Source organism: Anas acuta, chromosome 7 (assembly GCF_963932015.1).
Source record: "Anas acuta chromosome 7, bAnaAcu1.1, whole genome shotgun sequence".
In the NCBI taxonomy this organism is placed as follows: domain Eukaryota; kingdom Metazoa; phylum Chordata; class Aves; order Anseriformes; family Anatidae; genus Anas; species Anas acuta.
Window position 1 is genome coordinate 17,480,480 of NC_088985.1, and position 12,701 is coordinate 17,493,180.

General features: G+C 40.2%; 1 protein-coding gene across 4 annotated transcripts in view; it reads left to right on the plus strand.

Annotated features, from left to right (window-relative positions):
* SORBS1 (sorbin and SH3 domain containing 1) overlaps positions 1–12,701 on the plus strand; it is a 236,321-nt gene that overhangs the window by 53,149 nt on the left and 170,471 nt on the right. For all 4 annotated transcript variants that reach the window (XM_068689544.1, XM_068689539.1, XM_068689541.1 and 1 more), the window contains one exon: positions 12,234–12,333. The gene's annotated coding sequence lies outside the window, so the exon portion shown is untranslated. The remainder of the gene's footprint in view (positions 1–12,233; positions 12,334–12,701) is intronic.

Genomic DNA, 12,701 nt, shown 5'->3' on the forward strand with positions numbered 1-12,701 from the left:
CGTGGATATATTTCAAGCACAGTCGGCTTGTTTGAAGTTTCTCTTTGAAGAGCAGCACACTGCTCAAGCTGTAAAGCGTCACTTTCAGGAGTCAGATACATGCCCAGAAGCAGAATTTTTGTCTTGCAAAGAACAAGCTGGTTCTGTAGGTTAGCGTAATGCTGAAATGAGCCAGTGAGTGGCTCCTACAGCTGTGGTGTTTTATGCTTGGATTTTTATCTGCAATACATGGCAGTAAGGAGGGTGTGAAATTACTCTCCACCTGAAATCTAAGGAAATCAGTGAATAGGATTTTGCCTCCTCTTTCTCCACTGATGCAGAGAAATTGGGTGACAGTTTGCTAGATGGCCAAATGATACTTGAACGTCCTTTGATCACTCCCAGAGGCAGATGAAAGGCATGATGTCTGTCTGGCAGGCCTTTAGCAGGCTGGGACCCAGCCTTGGAAATTTGTCCTAGAACAGTGCTCATTGGGAATGTCAGATTTTGGCTTTTTAAACAGTAGGTCCTTTGGAACAAGCCTTTTCAGTGAACATATTTATTACAGAAGTAAGTAGTCTAAACATGTCTGTGTTTCACCCAGGACTTTATTATTCTCTGTAGTTATATTGCTGATGAGTTGAATGGCATAGTCAAAGGTTTGAGTCAGAGGGTCAGAGAAGGTAAATCCACTGTGAATGATGGAGTGTTTCTGCCAAAGACTTAGGAAGCAGACATTACCAGAAACTTGCCTGTTTTTTCTCACTTGTAGCAGTTAATTTACAAAGAGATATTATCTTTGTCTATAAAAGTTGCTCCAAAGGATTTTACTAGTAACCTAACTCCTAGCTGGGGTTTGGTAACCATTACCCATACTCAAACATGGTATTAGTGAAAGATACTATCTGGTTAAGTACCAAGTATTAAGTATTAAATTATATTGTATCAGATTGATTTCTCATGCACCTGGTTTCTTAACAATACATTAATATATACTGCTTTCATGGCTCTTCCAGTGGAAGTTGTTACTGTTTTCAGAACATGGGTGCTCATTGCTTCTTCAAGAAAAAGGAGGGAAAAAAAACAACAACCAACCAACCAACATGCTTGTTTAGATAGGATAAGTCGGAAAACATTTTGTTTTGAAAACAAAACAAAAATCATGTTTTACTAGAAAAATATCAGCTTTGGTACATATAACAAAGCCAGAGAAGCAATTTATTTTTCATAGCTAAAATTTCACCTTCTGTTTAATGCAATTACATTGGAATTCTTGTGTCTGCTTTGTACCATTGATATTTATCTCCTTGTTTGCTTTTTTCTGCTCAGGCACCTTTCCTATAGTGGGAGGGACTCCTTTACCGAACTTCAGCTACTCCCCAGCTGTCCTTCACAAGCCTCCTCAAGGCCTTTCTTTGCTGCACTGCCTACAAATCACTGTCACCTAGTAGCTTGGAGCTGGAGGCCATCTGTGACCATGGTGACTGCTGATTTATGGAAGCACACCCATCTTTGTTATTCACACCACCTTCTTGTACACATTTTCCCCTTAGTCACTGTATTTTTTCTTGTCTTGGGAACATGGAGTGCAAAGAGTCTGGGGTGGGAACTGCCTAAAGTAATGAATAAGAGGTGCAAAATAGATCAAGCAGAGCTTTGTGAAAAATATATTGAGAAATAATAATATGTTTGGAGTGCATATTTGTCAAAACAAGATTGTATCAAATATAATTACAGAGAAGGACATATCTACTGAGGTATGTAGGCCAGAATCACTGATCAAGCCAAAGACTGGAAGGACCATGGTGACATAACACTCACTATCATTAAATCTAGCCAAGCCTCAATCTAACTTGGTGTAGCCTTGAAGCCGTTCTGAATTTTCTTGTCTTTCATAGCTCTCAGGGTGCAGTTGTCTCCCAGGGCTCACCAGGGCTTTGACACTTTGGGACATGCATGTAAGCCCCCAGTGCTGGTAGCTGAGAAGAGGGCACAGTGTGACAGAGATTTCTCTGGTAGATTTGTCCTGTGTCTCCTCTGTCCTGGAGAATTCTCAAGGGACAAGTTAGAAGAGCTTTATGGCTGCCATGCCTCTCTGGAAAGAGGCCAAACATTTACCTTTTTATAAAACTATATTAAGGCAATCTAGGAATGGATGTAAGTGGGAAACACTTGAATCTATGTAAAAAAATACCTTGTTATATTCATCAGAAGATAAATAATATGGAAGACCCTGTATCTAGCAGGTATAAAATCAACTCATGTTAGTTCAAACATTTCAGAGATACATGCTATATTCAACAACGGGAGCCCAATCCTGCCACTGCTGAAGCAACAGTAGATGGTTGACATAGTCAGGACAGAATTCCCGAGCTGTTAAGTGAGGATTATTTATTTTTCATAGACTTATATGACATGTAATCTGTTCATTGCCCTTGTCCTGCCTTCTACATTTTTATACACCGTAGCATCAGTCTGAGATGATTTTGGTGGAAGAGGGTTTATATATGCACAGATCCGTGGCGCAGAATCAGCTTAACCTTTTTGATTTATTTCTCAAAGCTCTCCTGCATGTTTTCTGTCTTGATTTTCTTGTCAAAATGATTTAGTGCAAGTCTCTGGGGATGCCTGGTGCATTATGTGAAACTGGTGTTATTGTTGTCCTAGCAGACTCAAGCAAAGGACTGCTTTTTGTGGAACTGTTTCATGTTACATATGCTAATAATGTCAAACTTCTGAAGGAAATTCTCCTGGAACAAACTCAAGCTGCCTTTGCAAAGCAATCTCTTTAGTCTTCCCTGTAGTCCCCTTTTTTCTCTATTCCTTGCTTCCCCTGATGAGCTGTTTTTGGTTTGAGACTCTGCTGATTAATAGTTTCATCTCAGTGCTCTAATTTGAGCCTGATTTTCTAGCAAGGTGCTGAGTGCACTCTGTGAGTCAGTGGGAGTGGCTGGTATTCAGCACTTTTGCAAACCAGGACGCTTACCTCAATGCTTTAGTATGGTTTAGGAGCTTAATTTAGGCTCCTATTTTTATAAACCAGAATCGTGACATCCAAATATATTAACTGATGTGTTCTTTGAATAATTGCAGCTAGTATTTTTAAAAAAGGATGAAGTCACAGCCATTTTTAATGAGATTTGGATGTCCAGCTCCTGGAACTTCTCTGAAAATCCTGTCCTGTCCCTCTTGTTCCACACAGCTTAGGACTGGAAGGGATTTCTTTCCTCTGTGTATCAACTGAATATGCTGAATACGTGCTGTGTACCTCTGCTTGTCTGAAACTACCATGCCAGTGTAACTGGGACATGGTGATTGCCTTCAAATATGGGAACAATCAAAATGTATGGATTACTACAATTCTGGTTTCAGTATGTGAGTGTGCTGAATGTGCTTGGGAATGTAGAGGGGGAACAAGAAGGTAACAGTAAGGGTTTCCATGTTAAGCATTTCTCCAAGAGGTCCTGCAAATATTTGGTGCCACTGGCTCTCTCTTGCTGCATAACTCGATCCGATGAGCATGTCAGATCCTGAAACTTCAGCAAGCTTTTTGCAGGTGGTGGCTGAAGTGAGGTGCAAAACAAGACAGCCTTTGATAGGTGTATGAATTTGTAAGTGTATGAGGAACTGCTCACATAAATCCCTGTGCTGCCACAATGATTTATTATATGTGCAAACCTCAGAACATGGAAATGGAGCTGTCGCTGTGCTGGCTAATAGCTAGACCTGGAATGAATTAATACAATGTCATAATTCACTAAAGGAGCTCTGCTCATGCCACAGAACCAGAGAGTACAGTATGAGTGTTTTATTACCCAAGCAATGACCAGAGAGTACATAAACAAGCATGGAGTGTGTACAGCTCTTCTATGCACTGTCCTGCTTAATAATTTCTATGGCATTGTACTTCGGATTTAACTAAGTGCAATATAGGTGGTACTTGGATGAGAGATGTCAAGTAATACTAATTCATGCTTTATAGGATAACCTCTTCAAAAATAATGTTTGAGTTTTGTTTTAAATTACCTTTCCAGAGCTCTGCACTTCATACAAGTCCGTAAGTAAATACAACTATTTCCACTGCAATCCAGCTTTTGACAGCCCTTTTTGCCCTGCTACACAGAACATCCCACTTTTTTGCTCTGTCCTCAGCCCACTCCCTTGCCACTCAGACTGGACTCGCCCTGTGCCCCACCAGGAGCTGCTGTCCTGCCAATGACAGGGGACGCTGCTGGGTGCCAGGCTGGGGAGTCTGTTTTCTAAGGATGTCCTGTCCCACGCTTATACTTACAGTCTGGGCACTGTCCTCTCGAGCCATTTCAGTCGGTGCGGAAGCACTGCTGTCACACAGAGAAGGAGGTAGTACTCAAACTAATGAAAATATCCACCCTATGCAGCACTGTTCTCCATTAGTTGCAATTTCAGAGTGGTCTTTCACTAAGGTGTATTTCACTGGAGTGATTGCAATCCATCCTGGCTGAGAGACAGTGAATAATGTCTAAATTGAAAAGGAACAGCCTTTGCCCTTTGCTGCAAAAACTGATAAATATAAATGCCATTGACTACCACAACTGTTTGAATATGTCAAAGTAGACAAGAAGCTAAAAACATACAGCTAACTGCAAATACTAGTAGAAAAAAAAAAAAAATAGAAAGCAGACATAACTTCTGCCATTTCCTTTGACTGTTGTGTTTTGTTTTTTTTTTTTTTTTAATAATTATTTTTTTTATAATATACTATCATCTTCCCCACCTGAAGTGATGCACGTGGCCAGATGTCTCAAAATCTCTCCCATCTGAGCATTAGGAAAGCTGTATAAGGCAGGTGAAATACACAGAAACTCTGGAACTGGATGGCCTCATCATTCTTATCACAGCCACTAGCAGAGACAGTGAAGCGCTGTGGGCTGTGATGTGTAGAGAAGCTTGCCTGTGATATATATATTACTTATCCATGTATTTTCTACAGAGATTTTCAGGGAAAAAAAAAAAAGTATTTAATTCACAGTATTTCATACTTGGTCTGGTCAGGCAAAAGAAGGGAGAGAGATTTCAAGAATATTTCCTTCTGGTTTTAGGGTGCCCTGAGACTGACCAGCAGTACTGAATGATCTGTGAAGTAAAAGGCATAGGGCTGAGCTCTGCCTTCCAGTTCCCATGTTTATGTGGGGGGGATGGCTGCCTTGTGGGGCTGAGCTGGGCATAGCAAGCAAACTCAGCAGCTGTGAAAGCTCATCTTTTCTTCAGCTACACACGCACATAAACATAACACTTGGTGATACATGGAATAAGGACGTAGCAGGAGGAAGAAGACTACGATCAACAAGATGTGAACACTGCTGACCCCCAGCCTCATGTAGCATGTGATTCTGTACACATCTCTGTGTCCTTACACAGGTATTTTGTGGATGATTTGTGGGTATTTTTATGTGAAAGATGCATTCTGAAATGTTACATCACAGAATTCTGTGGGTTAACGTAAGGGATGGTATTTTTCTTAATCTCCTCTTATTTCTTTATCAAATACTGCTTGAATCTCTCTAATCTAGTAGTCCTGCTGTCAGTTTCAGAACTGCCATGAAGCTGATGCTTTTATGATGACCTTTCCAGATATTCTTATTTTTATTGTATTATAAATCCTGGTCATAATAAGCTCATTTAATTTGTTTTCTCTTACTTCTAAGAGTAGACACTATCTCTTTCTTCACTCTTGCAGTTGGTGTGAATGCATGATGAAACTGGAGAGGGATGCTTTGTTCTCCTCCATCCTGTGCCCCTTCCAAAGCTCCCCTGTGACTCGGGCAGTTCATTTATTTCCCAGTCCCCATTAATCATCGCCATGTGTGCATCATTCTGCAACACAAACTTTGGGCCATGCATGGCTGTTGAGCAAATGTGGCAGACAGACATGAGTTGCTGGTCATACTTCCCAGGGTGAGCAGACCACACACAGATACAACCGCCGGAGGCTGAGAAGTCAAAAGGGGCTGATAATATGGTATGGAACAGCTTTTTACAGTCCGAGGGAGAGCGGGAACTCTGACTCTTAGTTTTGCACAGAAACTGATTACAGAATGATTTATTTTAAAGAGAGATCAGGTCAGATCTCTGCTGATAGTATGTTCCTAGGAATCTATTTTAATGTGTAGCCAGCTTGAAGTGAACCTTATCAGTTTAAGTGGAGTTTCACAAGGGATTTGGTCTTTTGTTCTTTGAACTGAAGTATGCTTCACATAGGAGATGTAAATCTATCTACACATTCCAGGTTGTGTATAAGTAATGTTTAGCTGCTTTGAGATGTTCAGTTAGTTCCAGCATCTGAGTTGCTTAATTGTATGGTTCTTCTGGGTTTGTAATGTGCCTTGCTGCTGCAACAAAGAGGGAACAACAAAAAAAAACAACAAAATGCGGTGATGTAGCTATAAAAGAAATATATATATTATTTTTTTCATACAGCAAATATTTAAGGAGCAGAGCTTACTGTTGATGAATGTCACAGGTCAAGATTTAGCAAGATTGAAAGTGATGCTGGGTTTTATATGCCCCTCTATTACTCTGTCTAATCACAAAAACAGCAACAACAAAAATTATGAAAAGTTCCATGTTTCATGATGAAACCTGAAGTTTGTGACCATTTTAAGATGACAGCTAGTAAAGACATTAAAATACGAAGTTTTTACTAAACCTTTCTATGTTGCCAGTGATGGCTTGCCTGAAATCTGAGCCCTAGTATTTTCCTAGTACTGACTGTTTATTCTGCTACCACATCCCACTTACTTTTTATTTTCATATGTATATATTCCTGTCTAAGGGTTCCTGAAACCAAAGTAATAAATTTTAGTGAATTAAGCTTATATAAAAAAATATTAGCATTAACGTATCATGTGGCATGTCATCAATCCAATTCTCTATATAATTATTATTTGGAAAAGTTGTCTTCTCTTTCTCTTTCCTAATAGTAATAACCCAGATTGGTGCATGCATAAGAAGATATCATGTTTCATGAATATACACAGACTTATAAACATTTATAAAAGACAGAAAAAGGAATTTACAGAAGCATGCAGCATAAAATGAATAAGGAAGCGATAAAAGCTTTCCTAACTGTCAGTGCCTGCTTTGCATGCCTCCCTCGGGGCCTCTGGGGCATTGCAATTCAGCGTTGCCAAACTCTTACTTGTGGAGGGGCCTTTCTCAGTTTGGTCCCAATCCATCCATATTCTGAGATGAAGGTAACTCAGGTGCAGGGGTGATGTGCATAAAGCCACCAGGGACCTGTTCAGCACGTAGCTCGTGTGCTGTGTTGCGCCAGAGCAGCTTTGCCCAGTGCGAGCAGTTCCAGAGCACTGCCCTGCTTCGAGGCGTTATTAGCACTGATGGGATGTGTTCAGCAATGTCACGAGGTCTCTGCCAAGGACTGAATTGCATCATCTGTTGATTTTGTTGAAGACAAACCCAACACAGTGATCTGAAAGCACAGTTCACTCCTGTTCTGCCTCCCATGTCTCTGATGTGTTCGTTTTCCTTCTCCAAGCAAAGGCAGCTGTGCTGCAGTCTGTTTTGCCATAGCACGCTTGTTGGGGCCTTTGACTTTCTTGGTCCAGGTAAAAGAAACGTCTTGACTGAGCATCCCAAGACCTTTCTACACCTCAGGAACCTGGCCTGTTTGTATGGACACTGTTGTGCAGGCTGCCTTCTCTGCCCCAGCTATGCAGGAGAGCTCCAGTGCAGCTAGACATACGCAGTGTCACTCTGGTGTCTGCTTCCTCATGCTGTTAGAAGGAAAGGCAGGTCTTAAAACATGTAAGTTTGTACCCCACAGCTTGATCACCTGCAGTAATTATACCTTTGCTTTCTACAGCCTTTTTTTTTTTTTTTAATTCACTGTTGATAAAAGTATGGCTAGCTTTATGCCAGAGGTTTGGAAAACCTCTGGATGTCTCCTTTTCTACTTCTAGTCTGAGTTTTGAGACTTTTGGCAGCACAGCTTAGCCTACAATCCTGCTGCTGCGACTCAAAGTTATGACAGAAAACATTTCATAGCATAGTCATTAAGCGTGTTGCTAGCATCAGGTTTCAACATGTTCACAAATATTGCTCCATCAAAAATGCTGGCATCAGTGGCAGGAGTTGTACCTTGAGATTGAAAGATGATCTCTAGAGTAGCCATCAGATCACCATTCTTCTTTCCAAGGTGATCTTTTGTCCATCACATTTTTTCCTGAAAATCTTTGAAGTCTAATCCCCTAACACCTGATGCAGCAGGGTTTGTGTCATTGACAGAAGACAATTACCATCTAGTCCAGCAACTTCTATTTACGTGAAAAGTGCTTTCAAATTATGTTAACATCTGATATTTTCTGCAAACCACATACGGTGTGAACTGTTTCTGATTCTACTGCAGTAGTCTCTATTGCACTTTTGTCCTCCTGACAAAGACCATTTTTACCTGGTCAGTGAAGGCATAGGATGACTCCATGAATGCACCCAACTCACGAAGGGATGTGTAATTTTTATATTGTTTTGAAGCACTAGTAAGCTGGTAATAGACTTTCTCTATTATATGCAGTTAATTTTCCTTACCCACTGAGCACCTTTTACAGACTTTAGCTGCAATGAAATAACAGAGAAATGGATTAAATTTTCCAAGACCACATTTATTACAATCTGTTTATCATAACAGCCAACATTCAGGCAAATTAAATGTTCAGTAGAAGGCAGAGCAATTTCTTTAATCTGTGTAGCTTCAAGCATCACTAGAAGACAATGTTCACAAAGGATAATGATTTTTACATAATGCATTGTGTGCCTTGGGCATGAGAATATACATATGTACGTACATACTTGCATAGGTTTTTGCATAAGAATGTGTCTTGCAGGATTGTATTTCTCCATACCTTAGATTGTGGCTGTGCCTGGCTATCAAAATTGCTAGTAGCTGTGTCCTTATAGCAATCACAATAAAGCTCTCATAAATAAAAAGAAATAAATAAAGAAAAAAACAACGGTACTCTCTCTGGACACAGTGCTATAAACTGACATGTGGCTATGTTCTTAAAATGGTTGCCACAGCCAGTATGGATGCCATGAGTGGTCCTGATGCCATATCTGAATATATTTATTAAGTAAAGCCATATGACTGATGGTTTTAATATTTGTTGCATTTGCATATATTCACTTAGTTAATATGCAGAAGACAAAAATCTGTTCCCAAGCTTCTGGGCAATAGTGGCAATCAGACTACCTTGGCACTTGAGATTCATCATTGCAGTCCAGCATCTAAATCAGCACCCCAAGGCTTTGCCCAGCAGTCCCCAATGTTGTTATCGTACAGTCACTTCTGGAGTACATGTGCTAAAAGGTTCCTGGTCTGTTTGCCTTTGTCTGTCCCATCGGAGTCAGTCAAGCAAGGGGCCAGCTGAATAAGGAGGCTGCTTGTTCATTAAGAATGGTCTTGCAACAGTCTGAGCACAAAGGCAATAATACAAACACACCACTGAAATACTCCAGTAGTAACAATATCTGTCACTGTTTAACCCAGTGTGGTTTCATATCCATAATCCTTAGGTGGAAGCTCTATATTTCCCTCCTTCTGCTACGTTATGTTACATGCTTTAAAAAAAAAAAAAAATACAGTTTTATTTATCATAGATAAGGTTTGTCTTGATAACAGCTCGCGGACAAAAGCCTTAATACAGATAGGCTCGCAACTAATGGAAGTGCTGGGACTGTGAAATAAAACTGAGATTATACTAATGGCTTGCAGATAATGAGGGAAATTTTGAGGGTAATTCACATTTCTATTCACAAATTTTTATTCTGGAATATAAAAGCTGTCTCAATTTGAGTTAACAGAAAGGATCATGCCTTGCAGGCAGTGTCCACTGAAGAAGGGTTTGTGCACAGGACCTTAGACTGGGACTCAGAACAGCAGGGTTTCTGTCCCAGGTCTCTGGCTTGATTTTAGACTGTGCCAGCCATTTAATTTTCTGAGTCTCAGAAATAATGAGCTTTGCTTTCTGTCTGAAACTGCTTGAAAGCTACAGAGGAAAGGTGACTCCCAGCTTGGTCATTAAGGGTATCCCAAATTAAATAGCAGAAGTATTTCTATATGCTTATAAGATGCATGTCATAAAGATGTGGCTCTTTGATCCTTTGTGTGTTCAGTATAAAGCACTGACACTCCCAGTGGAGAGGTTTATTCAGTGAAAGCCCGGTGACTCAGGGTATGTCTTTAAGTAATTCTCCATAATTTGTATATGTTTATTTCAAACAAATGCTAGCACAATGACGTGAAATTAGCTAAGTATTTCAGAGCATTAGGGATTCTGTATACAGAGTGCATGTCTCACAGTTTTAAGCCTGAGATGGAGACAGACATAAATGGTGTAGCAGAACACAAATGTGAGGACTCAGAGTTTTGCTTGACCGCTTGTGAGAACCTAAAACATTGCTGCCCCCAGTTTCCCTTTTTGCCCCTCAGTTGGAATTAACTGCCCTGTAAAGGGGGTGCAGAGCAGGATGTGGGCTCTGTATGCATGAAGTATACCTCATGTACCACGGTCTCCCCTAGGACTCCAGTACTGGAATCCCAGCTCAAGCTACTTGGTCAGTCAGCTGCTGGGCCCATGCCTGAGGCTTGTGAATAACACTTAATTTACCTCAGAGGAATGGCGACTACTTGGAAGAGATGCTTTTTAGGACGTATGTAACAGATAGATTTAGGAATTAGAAGATAAAATGGATGAGTCAACAAGGCGTTACACTCAAATCAGCTGTGAGGGATGCAAAGGCCTGGTACTGAACCGAGTGCTGGAAGCGGGCTCCCCATGACGGGCTGGGGCACAGCAGGAGTTAGCAGCCCAGTGCTGGGGAGGTTTGTTGAAGGACAAGGAGCTGGAGTTACTCTTTTACCCTGGCCCTGGCATTGTGCAGGTTTCATGCTAAATGTCCACTCATTAGGATAAGAGGCTCTCCAAGTGGGAAGAGGACTATTTTGGGAGCTTAGGAGTGGAGAAGGGCTCTGCAGCGGGAAACAAGTCTCCCCGAGCATGTTTTGAGCTGGGCTTTTGAGTGAGGCTTTGCAGGTAGTGACTGTTTTTAGCCTAAGTTGTAAGGAGTGAGAGGGAGCACTCACGCCATTTTACTTCATTCTTTGACGGAAAAGAAACTAAAACAAACAAACAAACAAACAAAAACTGTCTCTCTAATAGCTGGGCTGTGAAAATTACCTCACTGATGACCCCAAAATGCCTTTAGAGCCTTTAAAGGAAAGCAGGATTATGATGATGATTATTATTATTACTTCAAATTCTGAGATATAAGTTTACCATTATTTATTAAGGTTCTTTATGCAAGATCAATCTGAACTTAGATGATCCTTAAGGGTCCCTTCCAACTCAGGATATTCTATGATTCTATGATAATGTTATATGCAAGCTGAAATTTCTATGATTAAGGAAAGATGAAGGAATCTTTTTTGTTTGTTTGTTTGTTTTGTTTGTTTGTTTTTCCTAACTTTTTTTTTTTTTTTTTTTTTTTTAACCTTAGGTTTATTTTGGGTTTTCCAGTCTGTATAATGTTCCTTCACACTGTAGATGTTTTAGGTTTTCTGTGAATGGAGAAAGATTTCCTCATTGCTGACAGAAATACAGTGAGAAAACAAATTAACTCCTAGCAGAGACTACTTTACTACTCTCTCAAACTGCATTTAAGACTCGAGTTTTCAAGTGGCAGTAGTGAAGAGTAAGTAAGCCTGGCAGTCAGTGCTGCTGAGTGAGAATCAACAAGTTGGGGCTCTGGGGATGGACCTTGGTCTAAAATATCACAAGCTTGGGCTGTCTTGCCATATGCATTTCCAAAGGCATTTAGATTCAGCACATCTCTTGGGTGGTTTCTGTTCGTACATTTGGGTTAAGAACAGGTGTAAAGAAATGCAAAGATGCAGAAATCCTAAAGGAAATAACAGATCTTTTCCAGATCTGTTCAGTTTAAGTTGTATTTATAATGAAAAATTAGGCTGCAGAATCTGGATTTGTATTTTATCCAAAGCAAACAGCCTTAAATGGTTCTGAATAAAGGATAAAATCTATCATCACCTGTACTTTTGCTCATCAATTTGTCCATGCCAACAACTAAATCTGTCTCTAAACCTATGTTCTTTCAGCAATTTCACTTTTCAGATGTGCCTGAAACAACACAGCTCGGCTTCTCATACCATTTTTATTTATTTATTTATTCACTCCCTTTCCCAGGGTGGATGGAGCAAGAAGGGACAGAAGAGGCCTTCCAGTTCTTCCTTGAGTGGAAGGGAAGAAATTGTCCTGAGTCACAGACAATTCCTGTTCTTTTAAGGTAGGAAAAATATGAAATCTTGGAAAGGGAGATCACAGGAAACACAGCTGATCCGACTGCATTTTTACAGGTAGTCATGGACATTGCACGGTCTTATTGATTGTTTTGCAGTTTCCTCAATATTGACTTTTGAGATCTGACACACTTGATGTATTGCCAAGCTTTAGTTTCTATCTAGAAAAATTATGTTGCTACCTTTAGAGAGGGAGGGGGAAAAGTCTTCTAACGTGAATGTGGTTGTTCCCTAGTTTAGATCTTATCATTCTTGAGGACTGGATTTCCCTATAGATTTTGAACAGAGATGAAAACATATCAGTTAAAGAAAAATATGTTTAGATTTCCTCAAACCAAATCCTGAAATGCACTTG